Raw genomic sequence first — 14,705 nt, forward strand, 5'->3', positions numbered from 1 at the left:
TGGTGACTTCTGCCTCTCCTGGCTCCATTGTGAGGAAGACAGAAGGCAAGGCCCCTGACCCACAGAGCTTTAGGTCCAGCAGCCACGCATCACACCTGCCGGCTTTTCCATTGGTTAACATAGAATCCACACCATAGCCCCGTGTGATAGAGGCTCTTGTCATCCCAAGTGAATATTTGCTGGAGCCTTCTAAACTGGCCTCCCAATTCTCCTCTCACCACCGCCCCCCCCTTAAGTTGATTCTCACACAACAGCCAAAGTGAGCCTGTTCAACTGTGAGCCAAATCATGTCACCATTTGGCTCAAAACTCTGCAGAGACTCTATTTTACTCAGAGGAAAAAACAAAAGTTTACACAACAGCCTGAAAAGGCCCTGTACTCTCCGGGCAGCCTCTACCTCCCTGCCTCTATGACTTCTGATCTGCCTTGGTCACTCAGCTCAACTACACTGGCCTCTCTGTTCCTCAGACTGCAGGCGCTCTCCCACCTCAGGGCCTTTGCACAGGCTGTCCCCTTTTCTTGGAGCACTCTTCTCCTAGATGGGGCAACGTGTGGCTCTCTTACTTTCAGTCTTGTTACCTTTTCAGTGAGGCTACCTTGACCACTGCGTTTACAATCAACACCCCTTCCTCACTCTGCACTTGGATGCTCCTTTTCACCATCCCTTCTTTTTTCTTACAGCGTGTGCCATCTTCTCCCTTACTCTAGAACTGAGAGGTCTAGTAGAACTGTAACGTGAGCCACATGTGTAATTTGAAATTTTCTAGGAGCCAGATTGAAAAAGTTAAAAAGAAACAGGTGAAATTAATTTAAAAAAAAAACACACCCTTTTTTTAGGGCATTTATTTTTTGAGAGAGAGAGGGAGGGAGGGAGAGAGAGAGAGAGAGAGAGAGAGGAGGTGAGGGGCAGAGAGAATCCTAAGCAGGCTCTGCACTGTCAGCTTAGAGCCCGATGTGGGGCTCGAACCCACGAGGTCATGTCCTGAGCCGAAATCAAGAGTCAGACACTCAACTGACTGAGCCACAGGCACCCCCAGGAGAAATTAATTTTAAAAATATATTTTACTTAACCCCAACATATCTAAAAATACCATTCCAACATTTAATCAATATAAAAATTATTAAGGAGAGATTTCACTTTTGTGTGGTACAAAATCTCTGAATCTGCTGTGTATTTTGTTCTTATCACATGCCTCAGTTGGGAACAGCCACATTTCAAGGGCTCAATATACACATGTGGCTAGTGGCTACCATTTTGGACCACATGGCTCTAAAATTTACTTTCTCTTTTGTCTGCCTTCCCCCTGACCCCCCGCCACTCCCACTGGAATGCAGGCCACTCGAGGGCAGAGACTTTTGTCTGTTTTGTTCATCATTGTACCTCCAGCACCTAGAACAGTGCCTGGAACATAATTCATCCTCAGTTCACGTTTTTCAAGTGACTGCAGAACTGAGGCCTGGTGACTGAGGGTTTCATACCAAGGCTGTGGAGGTGAGTGAGGCCAGCAATGGTGGGGGTGGTTGGTGGAGGGGCTGACAGGTAGAGACGTGAACAGGGCTGGGCAAGGAGGAGACTCAGAGTAGATGGTAGGGATTAGGGACAGAGGCCTGTTGGTCAATGCCAGGCACTGTTTCCTCCTTTTAGCCACCCTGGAGATGGGGCTCATTATTTCTGCTTAGCAGATGGGAAGCGGGAGGCTCAGAGAAGGTAAATAACATGCCCGAATTTATGCACAGCCAGTAAATGGTCAAGCCAGAATTTAAACCAGCTTTCCTGACTCCAATTCTAGTGCTCTTTCCACCACACCGTGGTTGCCCCAGGCTAAGGCAGAGCATCAACAAATAAAAATGAATTGTCTAGACTGAATACAAACAGCCAGAAGAAAAGTGGGACAGGGGGAGGATGTGGTGGTGGCCAAACCCAGGCTGAAATCCAGAGTTCCCCAAGTGTGGTAAGGCAAGGCAAGGCAAGAGATGTCTCTAGGGGCTGGGGCTTGTCATTGGAAGATCCGAAACCTAAGCACGAAAGAAATTGCAACATGCAGCCTTGGAGGAGAGAAGCAGTCTTTAAATAGACTATGGGGAAAAGCAGGATAAAATGAAAATACTGCATCCCCCGGTTGTATAAGACCTGCTCATCCCTCACCCCAGAGGAAGGCCCAGTGCCAAGCTATCCCTGCTCATCTCCCCCTCGGGATTCACACCCTCCCCTCTGGCCTGACCACTTTTTTCCCTGGACATATCCACTTCCGTCCTGCAAGGAAGCTGGGTAGATTTATACAGACCTTGGTGATTCTGCATCAGTTTCATGTTAAGACCATTATGGTGACCTGTGTGCAAACATGGCTGCCAACTGTTCTTCCCATCCCTGTGCACACGTGTCGCTCCTCCCATCAAGAAGTAGAGTCTGTTTTCCTCCTTTGAATCTGGGCTGGCCATATGACTTGCTTTGACTAGGAGGATGTGCCGAAAGAGCTGTTCTTGGACTTTTAGCCCTAGACTTTCAGGGACATTACAGTTTCCATTTTGTCCTCTTGGAAGGCAGCCGCCATGTTGTAAGGAAGCCCAACTACCATGTTGGAGAGAAAGGCCATGCAGAGAGACAGAGAGAGGCTGAGGCAGGAATGCTTCCCAGCTATTCCAACCACCCCAGGCTGAGGCACCAGACATATGAGCGAGGTCATTTTGGATTCTCTAGGCTTAAGGGAGCTGCTCTTGCCAACAACCATCTGTTGCCCAAATGTACACAGTTGTGAACAAATACATGGACTGTTGCTGTTTCAAGCTGTGAAGTTTTGGGATGGGTGTTACCTAGCGATTATAAATCATCCAACTAAACCATCACATCCTAGTGCTTGGACCTTTGTCCGTTCCTATCCATAGGGTTTTATTGGTATGTGTGATGGTCTCAGGGGGTAGAGCGAGGTTCAAGGAAGGAGGGATGTAGATATAACAGAATCAGAGACCAGGGGTCTGCCCTGGTAAGAAGCCTGGTGGGAAGAGTCAGGACAAGTGCTGCCCCAGGCAGGACAAAGTATTGTCCAATTTTGGGGGTGAGGAGAGCAAGTCAGTTCTAATGAGATCTCACTGGGAGAAAGTGGGCCTCATCTACAGCATGAGGGGAGAGGCTAGAGGATAAGAAGAACAGGCTGAGAGAGAAGCATGAGGAATTTGAAGGAAAAACCTGTGGCATCTTTTCCTTCCCTTCCCTCCTTTCTCCCTCCCATCCTCAAGCATTTATGGAATACCAGGCATATGTGCTGTGCCTGGTATAGAATGACCTCTCTTTCACTAGGGGTGGCTTTAGCATAACACCAGCCTAGAGATGGGGGGTGGAGGAGGTGATCCTTGAGAGGCCCTGCAGGGCTGGACTCAGAATTGTTGGGAGAGAGACAACTCAGCCACATCCACGGGACATCATCCATCAGGACTCGGGAAATAGGGGAGGGGAGGGAAGGAATCAGTAAATATTTATAATATTTATAATCTGCCTGGAAAGGGAAAATGCAAGGCAAAGATAGGACCTGGCTGAGCATCTGCAGAGGAAGGGATGGAAGCCAATCGGAAGGGGGAAGAGCTCGAACGGCGGGGAGCAGTCGTTCAACGGCAAAGGAACCATCAGGCCTAGGAGCCTATGGAAGGAGGGCGGGGCCTGGGTCTCCTCAGGACAAGAGGGCTGAGATCTGAAACAGATTTTAAAAGGTCGTTTTTGCCTTTTTTTTTTTTTGAAAGTTTATTTATTTATTTTGAGACAGAGAGAGAGAGGAAGGGAGGGAGGGAGAGCACAAATGGGGGAGGTGCAGGGAGAGAGAGAGAGAGAGAGAGAGAGAATCCCAAGCAGGCTCCATGCTGTCAGTGCAGAACCCGACCCGGGCTCAAACTCACGAGACTGTGAGATCATGACCTGAGGTAAAATCAAGAGTTGGACACTCAACCGACTGAGCCATCCCGGTGCCCCGGTTGTATTTGCCTTTGATGGTGGCGGGGTGGAAGGGGGGTAGCCTATTCATGAAAGAAGTAAAGTACTGCCCTCAGGTAGCTCCCAGTCTGAGGGGGTGACATGGCCCTTGCCCTCAGGTTGCGCCCTGTCCTCACAGAACTTCTGGTCTCAGGGAGGAGACAGAAGCCCTTCCAGCAGACGTTTCGTTGTCGATTAAGATGGAAACCACTCTCAAGAAGGCACTCCCTTGCCTTCATCTGGCCTGGTAGATGTTTGGAATCACCGGGTATCCGTGTCTGAGGAGCTCTTTTCGGGGCCTGCACCCTTCTCCTTCTCTCTTCTCCCAACACACGTTTACAGTCCCACAAGGTTTCTCTTCCCATTTGTTAAGAGGCGAGCATAGCTCACCAGCCTGGGCCCCGACACACATCCCCTGTCAGCCTCTGGGTCTGGCTCCAAGTGGGACAGAAGCCAGCCTGTGTCCTCCTCCTGGGGCCCTGCTTGTCTCCTCTGCTGGGGAGGTCTGAGAACCCCATTCACCACCTCCTCAGGCTGCAGGGAGACAGTGTCCCTGTTCCCCACCCTGTTTACAGCTATGCCATCATCGTAGGACTGGAAGTCTCTTGAGGCAACGGAGTGATGGTCTGTGAGGCCCTGCCTGGTGCCTCTGCAGAGCCCATCTGGGTTGCCCTGAGCCCCACCAAGACTTTGGACAGATCTAGGTTAGAATCCTGTGTCTGCCACTGGCTAAATTTCTTCTCTGGGCCTTAACTTTCTCTTCTCTAAGATGGGGACAATCACACCGGCATTGTGAGGCGGTGTTGATGTGTGAAAGCTAATATAGTGCTCAAGGTTGTGCTCAAAGCCGGTCTTTCTAATTATGCTGTTATGTCTAGTCCCCACATCAATGCCCTTTTCTTCTCTGAGTTCCTACTTTGGTATAATTTGGTTGTTTTTCTCCCTCCTCACTTTTAAAATTTTAAACTGAAATCCCATAGCTGGGGTTTATACCGATCTTTGTTAAGTTTAGGGCCTTCCTCTCTCACTGAGGAGTGAGGCAAGCCAGGGCAGATTCAGCCCAGAGCCCAGGAGTGGAGAAGCTGGGTTGTCCTGAGGGGAGGGAGGGTGCGGAGAGAGACCTCCTGGCCAGGGATGATGCCCTGTGGCTCTGAAACCAGGGCCAGGCACAAGGTGGGCATGCCATCAGTATTTGAGAAATTAATAAGCCAATGAACAGGACCAGAGCACAAGGCCATTCTCGCCCTGTCCCCCCAAACACACCAAGAGCCTCCAGTCTGAAAGAGGACGCCTTGTGTCCACCCTTCTCTACACAGCTGGGCTTTGGGCAGAAAACCTGGAGGCCTGAGGCAGGGCTGCCTGGGCCGGCTGCTCTCAAACCATTCCCAGCTTACATCTGAGGGGTCCACAGTGGAGGAGGCTCTCGGGGGTCCATCTCAGAAGCACCCCAAGATCACAGTCCTGTTGTTCCAGGATCTTTGGGGGACAAGGTTTGTGGTACAGGTATGGGGAAAGACCTCTGGGATTGGGGCAGGGAGAGGAAGGCTTTCCCTGGGACTCTCAGAGCTGGAAGCTTCCATTTCCCAAGGAGGCCGCAGGAGGATGTCTTCTGGGGAAATATTCAGGGAGACGGTTCGAGGCTCTTTTTGCCTCTGACAAAGGAACCTGCATCCCCACTCTAGTTCCCTCTGCTCCCTTCCCTTAGGCTTCCCTCCCAGCGAATCTACCCTTCCTCCCCTTCATCCGGCTTGAGAAAGGGAGAGGGTGGCTGGGCCTGCATTTAGGGCGTGCTGAGGATCGGTGGGGGAAGGCCTTCCGCTGGCAGGACACCCTCGAGGCATCCTCTCACCCAGGGCTAGACAGGTCTTCCTCCACACAAGCACATCCACAGGCTCGCACACATGCAAGTGTGACAGGGGTCACCCCTCCCAGTCACGGGGCGGCCGCCTGGTTGGGTAAGGGCTCCCAGGGCAGGGGCTGTGAGGCCCAGCTGAGGGATCTGGCTTCTCAGGATGAGCCCCTGTGGGGCTGGGGGGTGGAGGGGGGGTGCTGACCTGGCTCTAATTCTGTGACCCAGAGCTGTCCTGTGGGAGCGACTGACTATTCTGCAATAGTCACCTCATGGATATTAATAACCCTCTATCTGGCAGCCACAGAATTGATAACGCCTGGTCACTTCTGGTCCTGCCTGGCCTGACCGCCTGGGTTCAAATCCCAGCTGCTAATTCTGTGTCCCCGCTGTCGAAAACCCAAACCTAAAACATAGCTCCAACCCTGACAGCCTCTAAATCGTGTCACAGGGCAAAATTACCTTTTTGAGCCTTAGTCGTTGTCTGTTAAACAGGTACCATGACTTGGGGCGCCTGGGTGGCTCAGTCGGTTGGGCTTCCGACTTCGGCCCAGGTCATGATCTCGCGGTTCGTGAGTTCGAGCCCCATGTCGGGCTCTGTGCTGACAGCTCAGAGCCTGGAGCCTGCTTTGGATTCTGTGTCTCCTCTCTCTCTGACCCTCCCCCGTTCATGTTCTGTCGCAAAAATAAATAAACATTAAATAAAAATTAAAAAACAAAAACCGGTACCATTACACCTAAGGATCAGAGAAATGTGATCCCTGGGGGAAGGGTGAGTGACTGGCATGTTGTGAGTGCCCGGGTGCTCCCTGAGGAAGGGGGTGCAACTTCTGGGCTTGCTTCCTTGAGGCTCATCTACAGAACCCAACGAGGCTCAGCATTTCAGATGATTTATTCCCTTGGTCCGTATGGAATGCGGAAACAGCCCGTGTAGAAACCCACAAGGGAAGACAGAAACAGCTTTTCCTTTCCTCTTAGTAACGGGGGACAAGCAGGGCCTGGGACCCAACCCTTAGCTCTGCTCCCGGGCCTGGGAGAGGGGATGTTTGTGCCCGAAGAGGTTATGAGAGCATCAGGGCATGCCTTCCTGGTGAGGCCAGTGGGCTCACCCCCTTTCCTTCTGGCTGTGGCTGCTTCGGCCACACCCTTGGCACTGCCCAACTCTAGCGGCCATACTAAAAGCCCAAACTGTGGGGGAGGGAGGCGTGTTGGGGGCTGCAGGGAGGAAGGAGGGCAGAAGAGACATGAGCGGGGCGGGGGTGGGGGGGAAGAGCTCAGCGTGATGCTGGTAAAACCCTCCCCCAGGCCCCATGACTTCAGAGAAACTGCCCACAGATGCCGGTGGTGTGCCTGGCCCAGCCGTTGGTTTGTGCCTAAAAGGAAGTTTCCCCGAAGACTCTCTTATCTCAACCGGCCTGGTGCAGCTGCCGAGAAGGAATGAAGGAAACCATTTGCTCCCTGGCCCATCACCACATGCCCACTCCAAAGGCTCTTCCTGGCTTTCTGTGTCCCCGCCACACTTCTGAGGGAGGGAGGGGAGGCGGCTACTCAAGCTGGGGGTGTTTACGGGTCTGAGGGCTGCCTGCTGGCAGCTGAGAAGGTTCTAAGGGACTCTCGTTTCTGCCCCACCCCCCCTCCCGCCGAACAGTACCGGGTACCTGGAGACCTCAGCTTCTCCTGCTGTCCGTTAGTCCTACCTGGGCCTCCTGATCAGCCTGGCCCTTTCATGCCACGTCAGTCCTGGATGTGGGGTTGCCCGACACAGCAAATAAAAACGCAGGACGCTCGGTTAAATCTTCATTGTCTGAAATTCAAATCCAACCGAGCATCCTGTACTTAGTCTGGCAACCCCCCCTGAAAGGAGTGGCGGGAAACTTCCCTCTAGGTGATTCCTTCAGGTGCTTTGATGTTTCTCTCCTTCCTCCTCGTCCTTCTTGTGGCTTTGCCAGTGAGGTTCCCGGTGTAGACACTGCATTTGCGTCCCTGTTCTGGAGATGCCCATAATTTCTACCCGCAGAAAGCCATGTGAAACAAATCAGGAGCTGTCGGAGGGCAGAGGCAGGGCCCTCCTCAGACTAGGGGCTCCCTGAGAGGGAGGGGCTTTGTGTCACCACTCCCCGCCCCCCGCCCCCCAGCCCCATCAGACTGGGAGCCTCTGTTTCTCCTCCCCATCATGATCGGGACCATTCTCTGGAGGAACTGAAACTGACCCCCAGGCCTGACCCTTTCCGTAGGCTCAATAGAGTCTTGAGTGCTGGGGCCTGGGGGAGTCCTAGCAGAGCCCGTTACTCAGCAAACCTCCATCTCCTCTCTTCTGATGGTCCACCAGTGGTAATCCTCTCCGCCGGCTTTGTTTTTGCAGGCAGTGGTCTCAAGAAGTCCCCGGGATCTGGAAGCTTACAGTGGAAATTCTGCTGTGGGAGCCTACTGAGCTCTGGCTGGGGCCAGGTCACAGAGCAGCCCTGCGACCTTGGGCAGGCTCTGGTTCCTCTTAGGGCCTCAATGTCTCTACAGGTACAATGGCAAGGTATCTAGCCTGCTGACCTTGGAGTAGTGTTTTCCAAACTGCAAACTGTGATCTGTCGGTGGGACATGAGGTCATTTTAGTGGTTTGCAACCAGTATTATGCTTTTTCTTAAATCTGAAAGAGAACAGAGGGGCACCTGTGTGGCTCAGTAGGTTTAAGCATCTGGCTCTTGATTTCGGCTCAGGTCATGATTTTGAGTTTCATGAGACTGAGCCCCACATTGGGCTCTGTGTTGACAGCACAGAATCTGCTTGGGATTCTCTCTCTCTCCTTCTCTCTCTGCCCCTCCCCCGTGCTCCACCCCCCCCCGCCGCCTCTCTCTTTCAAAATAAATAAATTTAAGAAAAAAGAATTGAAAAAATGCAGACAGGCTAGCACGCAGTAAGGGTAGATATTGTTTGTTGAAACTCTTGAAATACGTGTGTTCGTATGTGTTCAGGCGTCGCAGTGTAGGATGTATTATGGTAAAACAAAATGTCGGTAAGACAGTACCTTAGAAGGTATTGTGGCAGAAGGTGGCAAGGGCAGTTGGAGACCCTGAAGTGGATGTCTGCTACTTTTCTACCTCCTGATTGCCAGATTGGCTGGCCACCCCCTCTCTGGGCTCTCTTTCACTCTCCTGGGCGGCCGTCGTCCTGCTGGCGTCTGTGGGCCCAGACCCATGCTCCCCAGAGACCAGGTCATCTCCCGGCTGAGAGCCCTCAGGGGCCTGATCTGGTCCCCTGGCCAATGCCACAGAAGAAGGTACTGGAATCCTCAGCCTGCCCAGCTGCCTGTCTCTGCCCAACAGTAATACTGTATTGGGAAACCGAAGCTCTGGCCAAATGGAGAAACACTGCTCCCTCCCTAGCTTTCCCAACTTCCCTCCACCCTACCAGGCCTAACACTCATTAACCCCTTCCTGGGGACTGGGGGAGGGGCCTTCTTCAGGGGTGGTGGGGTCTGGGTGGGTGGACAGGACACAGAGGGTGAGGGCCTGGGGACCCTCTGCTGTGCTGACAAATCTCTGGCTTTCTGAAACTCACGGCTCTGTCTTTCCTCTGGGGAATAATATCCAGGTGTGACCCATACTCTGGGGGAGAAGTTGAGGATGAAACAGGAGGAAGTTGGGAAAGACCTGGCAGATTGCTAGGATGTTATATCCCTGCTTGCCTCTATCTCCGCGGGTGCTGTCATCCTGGGGGCCAACGCACCTAGGGTAAAACAGGCAGAACGGGAATAGAGCCTGGAGTTGGGTCGAGGGAGGGGAGACAGCCCTGCCCTCAGGGAGCCCCAGTCTGAGGGAGGAGACACAGCCCTGCCCTCAAGGAGCCCCAGTTTGAGGGGGAGACCTAGCCCTGCCTTCATGGAAGCCCATTTTGAGGGGGAGGCCTGTGGAAGTCTATCTCCTTGATCCTTCTCCTTAGGATGGTGGCGACGGTGGCGACAGCAGGGCCCTGGAGGCTCTGAGCTGGCTGGTTTGACAAAGAGTATGCAGTGTTTGCCTGTAGCCTCAGGAGCCGTATGGTCTGGAGAATGCCAGGGAAGAGTCCTTTCCCTCGGCCATGCCCACCATCACCCTGCTAGCTCTCCCCATCGCTGGCTGACTACAGGTCTGAAATCACTTCATTAAACCCCTCCTTAGGGGCGCCTGGGTGGTGCAGTCGGTTAAGCGTCCGACTTCAGCTCAGGTCACGATCTCGCGGTCCTTGAGTTCGAGCCCCGCGTCGGGCTCTGGGCTGATGGCTCAGAGCCTGGAGCCTGTTTCCGATTCTGTGTCTCCCTCGCTCTCTGCCCCTGCCCCGTTCATGCTCTGTCTCTCTCTGTCCCAAAAATAAATAAAAACGTTGGAAAAAAAATTAAAAAAAAAAAATCCCTCCTTAGATTTAGGGCTAGAAGGGATGTTGGAGGTTGGTGAGTCCCAGATCAGAGGAGGAAACTGAGGCCTGAAAAAGGGAATGAATGCTTCCTGAGGTCATACAAGGAAGTAACTGCAGACCCTAACTCCCAGGCATGTGCTCTGGGCTAGATGGAGACTCTGGGGGATGTGGGTCCACTCAGCACATGCGTGAGTGGGAAGGCACTGTGACCGTGTGCGTGTGTGTGTGTGTGTGTGTGCGTGTGAAGGCGGAAGGGGTCCAGTACAAGCTGCTCTGGGTCCTCTGTGAGCAGATGGGGGTCCTCCGTGAGGGGTCTGGCTATCTCTGTCTCGGGGCAGGGAGGGCAGGGACAGGCCTGTACCAGGGACACTGGACAGGTCTTATACATACCATCCCCATGCCAAGGCCACCCGGCCCAACCCTCTTGGGACCGAGGGCAGAGGCCGATGAGTCACAGATGACTCAGGTGCTGGAGGCCACAGCCACGCGTGGCACATGATAGCAGAGAAGAGCTGGGCCTGTTCCTGGAGAGATTGGTGACCCGGGAGGCGGACACTGTGAGTCTCCTTTCCTAGAGGACACCCAGTCAGAGCTTGGAGGCTGGGCCCCTGTGGTGGGGCTCTCCTCTCCCCCTGCATCTTTGATCCACTGGCCGCCCAAGCGGTCCTCCAGGGGGACAGAGGCGGAACTGTACCGAGCTGTCCCTGCTCCCCCCGAGGTATAGGGTTAGGGTTGCTCTTAATGGGAGAGAGTTTTCCCCGCCCCTGTGGAACCAGCACTCAGCGGCGCCCTGCCCTGCCCTGCCCCTGCCCTTAGACGGTGTCAGAAACTCCATAGCCTTGACCCGCCGCTTGATCCTAAGGCCTGGGCCACAGGATGAGACAGTGTGGGGCATAGACAGCATCCCGGGTTTGGGGAGGAGCAGACTGGGGATGGGAAGTCTCGGCCTGGCAGGGCATGCCCCAGGGTCTCCGTCCACCTGAGACACCCTCCTGATTACAGGGTGAGCAGCCACGACCAGACACTGTAATCTGCTATCCTCCCTCCCGCCAAGGGCCTGTGGCAGCCTTTCCGAGTGCTTTTTTCCAACTGTTTCTTAAGAACTCTGGGAAGGGGGAAGCCCTCATCCCCATGGGGTGAGGCCAAAGATAAAAAGAGGTGAGGAGAAGAAGGAGGGAGATGAGGACAGAGGGAGGGTCAGCGAGGGGGCGGGGGAGGAAAGAGGGAGGGAGGGAGAGAGGATGAGGAGCAGAAAGGAGGGGTGAAGGGAGAAGAGAGAGGTGCAGTTCGACAGCAGAAGGCTTTCTCGGGTTGACAGACTGAGGAAGGGGGGGAAGGGAGGATGTCCATTCTCTGTCCCTCAGACCCCGGCTTAGATGCTCTTCCTTGGAGAAACCCACTCACCTCATGGCCTCAAGCAGCAGCCTCCTCCGCCATCACTTTCTACAATTACACCCTTTAGCGAGGAAAGGGTGGCTCAGATCTTGTCACTTTGGAGCTCAAATCCCTGCGGCAGCTCCTCATTTCCCTCAGAGTAAAGCCCTCACGTGGCCCTCAAGCACCTCCATGATCCCTTCCGGGACTGGCTGCCTCTCTGATTTCCATTTCCAGCTCCTCCCCTTCCATTGCTTTAACCCCACTGGCCTCCTTACTGTCCTTCAATCAGATCTCGCCTGCTCCTGCACCAGGACCTCTGCACGACCTTTCTCCTCTGCCTGGAATGTTTTTCTCCAGATATCTACAGGACTTACTCCCTCACCATCTTTCAGGGTTTTGCTCAAGCAGCGCCTTCAAAATGAATCCTCTCCTGAGCCACCTGTTTAAAATGGCAACATTACCCACCCCGCCCCCCATCTCTTACCTTACCCTTTTGCCTAAACGTTGATCCCTTCCTAATGCTCTCACATTACAAAACGCACTTACTTGTTATGTGCACTATGTGTTGTCGGTCTCCCCGCAGCCAACTAGAATTTAAGTTCCATGAGGGCAAGTATCTCCGTCTGTTTCGTTCACTGATGTATCTCTGAAGTCCCTGGAGCAGCACCCAACACATAGTAGGTGCTCATTTTGTGGAGGGAGTGACTAGCACTTACCCTGTTGGAGGGACCTGTTCTCTCTGCCTCTATCACTTATCCCCACTCACCCACCAGTGTCTCTGTTTATAATCTGTCCCCCCCACCTGGAATAACAGTTCCACGAGAGTTGGGGCCTTGTCTACCTTCTTCCCTGGTGTGATCCTGGCACCTCTTGGGCACAGAGTAGGCACTCAGTAAATATTTGATGGAAGGGACCTGAGGTGGAGACCAGGGAGAGTAGGAAGGCAGGACAGTGACCAGGAACAGGCCCCTATGGGGGGTGGGGGTGGGGGGGTATTCCTGCAGAAGAGGATAGAGGGGTATCCATCGGTCACTCGGAAGCCCCTTAAGAATCCCCCATTCTGAGTGGGGGACATACTCATCCAGGCCTGTACACACACACACACACACACACACGCAGACACACACAGACACACACACACACACACACACACACACACACACACACACTCCAGGATGATCACACATCTGTGCACACAGCAGAGAGGGGGAAAAAGGCCAGAAACTGTATGGCCAGGTTGATGATGGCATCAGCCTTAACCCCTGGGGGCTTTCTGGAGGAGGTGGCCTAGTGCTAGAGTGGCACATGAGGAAGACCATCTGACAACGCCAGTCAGAAGTAGACAAGGACCATGTGGAGTGGAGGAACTGGGGTGGGGTAGAAAGAGGAAGGATGTGGCCGGGGTCAGCAGAGGCCTCAGGCAGAGCTGAGACAGGGCTGAGATGGGCTGGTCCAGACCCCAAGGGCTTAGGTTTGGGGTTCAATGGGGCCTTACAAGATACAGAGGCGGAGGAAGAGGCTGGGTTTCCCAACCAGAATCCCTAGAGGAGGAATCTGTCGCCTTTCTCTGGGGTCTGCACGAACAAGCAAAGGGGAGACGGTCAGCGTCGCCCTGCAACGCAGGAGGCTCCCCAGGGGAGCTCTGGTCGCAGCGTCTAAAGCCCGTGTCTCCCTCAGAAGGTGGCACCGAGAGTGTGGTTTCGTATTCGATCCCAGCTGGTAGTTTTTTCCAGGAAAAAGAAGCTCTTGGCTTATAAAAAAGAACCGTGCCCAAATCCAAATAATTGCACTTGTGTAACACGAAAATGGGCTGAGAGGGCGAGCAAGAGTTAAAGAACCACAAACACCAGGCATGAGGCTGTCCTGCCAGCCCCACTGCCCCTCTCCTTTGGCCCGAGGGGGAGGCCTGGCCGCCTGCCGCACGGTGTGGAAAACCCAGAAGGAAAACAATTTTGAAATTCTACTTGTGATGGATACACTTCTGGCCATTTTGGCCATTTTTCAGAGCCAGGCCTCTTCTTCCCCATCCTCAGTCACAACCTCCTTTGAATTCTTTAAAAGGCTCTACCTTTTGTTGTCATGTGGGCTCACTGTTATATAGCACATTAAATGGAACAGGTTTGCGAGCAAAGGACATTGAGCTTTTTTCCTGAAATATGACTGGTAACCCTTGGCTTCCCTTGTAACCTGTGACTTTCCTATACCTGCAAATGGTCCTGCCGCCCCCATGTCGCTCAGGCCCAAAGCCTGGCTTTCGTATTTGATCTCCGCTTTTGCTTTATCCCCACATCCAAATCCATCAGCAATCCTGGGGCCCGTTTGACTTCAAAAATATTTCCGTCACTTGTCCACTCTTCCCACCATCTCTCCTGGGTTTTGTGGCTGCCTTGTTCCTCTCCGGTGCCTCCAATTCTGGCTGCTCCCGGCAGCCAGGATAAGCTTTGACACAACACGTGGGATCATGCTGTCTCTCTGCCTAAACCCTCCACACTCGAGCCTGCCTTCCTCACCTGCCTCCTGACCACCGCTTCCTCCTCGAGGCCCTTCTCGCCTCCTGTACACACTGATCCCTCTGTTCCTTGAACGTATCAGTTTCATGTCTGCCTTAGGGACTTTGCACTTGCTGTTCCCTCCTTCCAGAACATTCTGGCTCCACCCCTTTGCATGGATGCCTCCTCCTCACCTTTAGGACTTGGCTCAAATATCACCTCCTCCAAGAGGCTTCCCCTGAGCACCTCCTCTTGACAATATCACTTACATCCACAATTATGTCACTTTTTAGTTTCTCTGGCTAAGTTAATTTTATTTGTTTACTTGTTTCTTGTCTTTCTCCCTCTCTAGGATTCCAGGAGAGCAGGAACCTCGTCTGGGTGATTTACCACTACATGCTCATGTCTAGCGTTTGGGGTTCAATACGTATTTGTTAACTGAATGAATGAACGAACGAATGTTCCGACTCTGCCTTTGCTAAACTTGTAGGGATTTTGCAACTTCTCTTACATAGTCAGGAGCTTGGTAATCTGTGTGCGCTCTCATTCCAAGGATTTTAGGCTTGCCTGGCCAATCAAGTCACAGCTCATCAACTCTTGGTGGTCCCACCCCTGCCAGCAGGGCAGAGAGCACACGGTAAGTTCT

This window comes from Prionailurus viverrinus, chromosome B2 (genome assembly GCF_022837055.1).
Source record: "Prionailurus viverrinus isolate Anna chromosome B2, UM_Priviv_1.0, whole genome shotgun sequence".
Classification (NCBI taxonomy): Eukaryota; Metazoa; Chordata; class Mammalia; order Carnivora; family Felidae; genus Prionailurus; species Prionailurus viverrinus.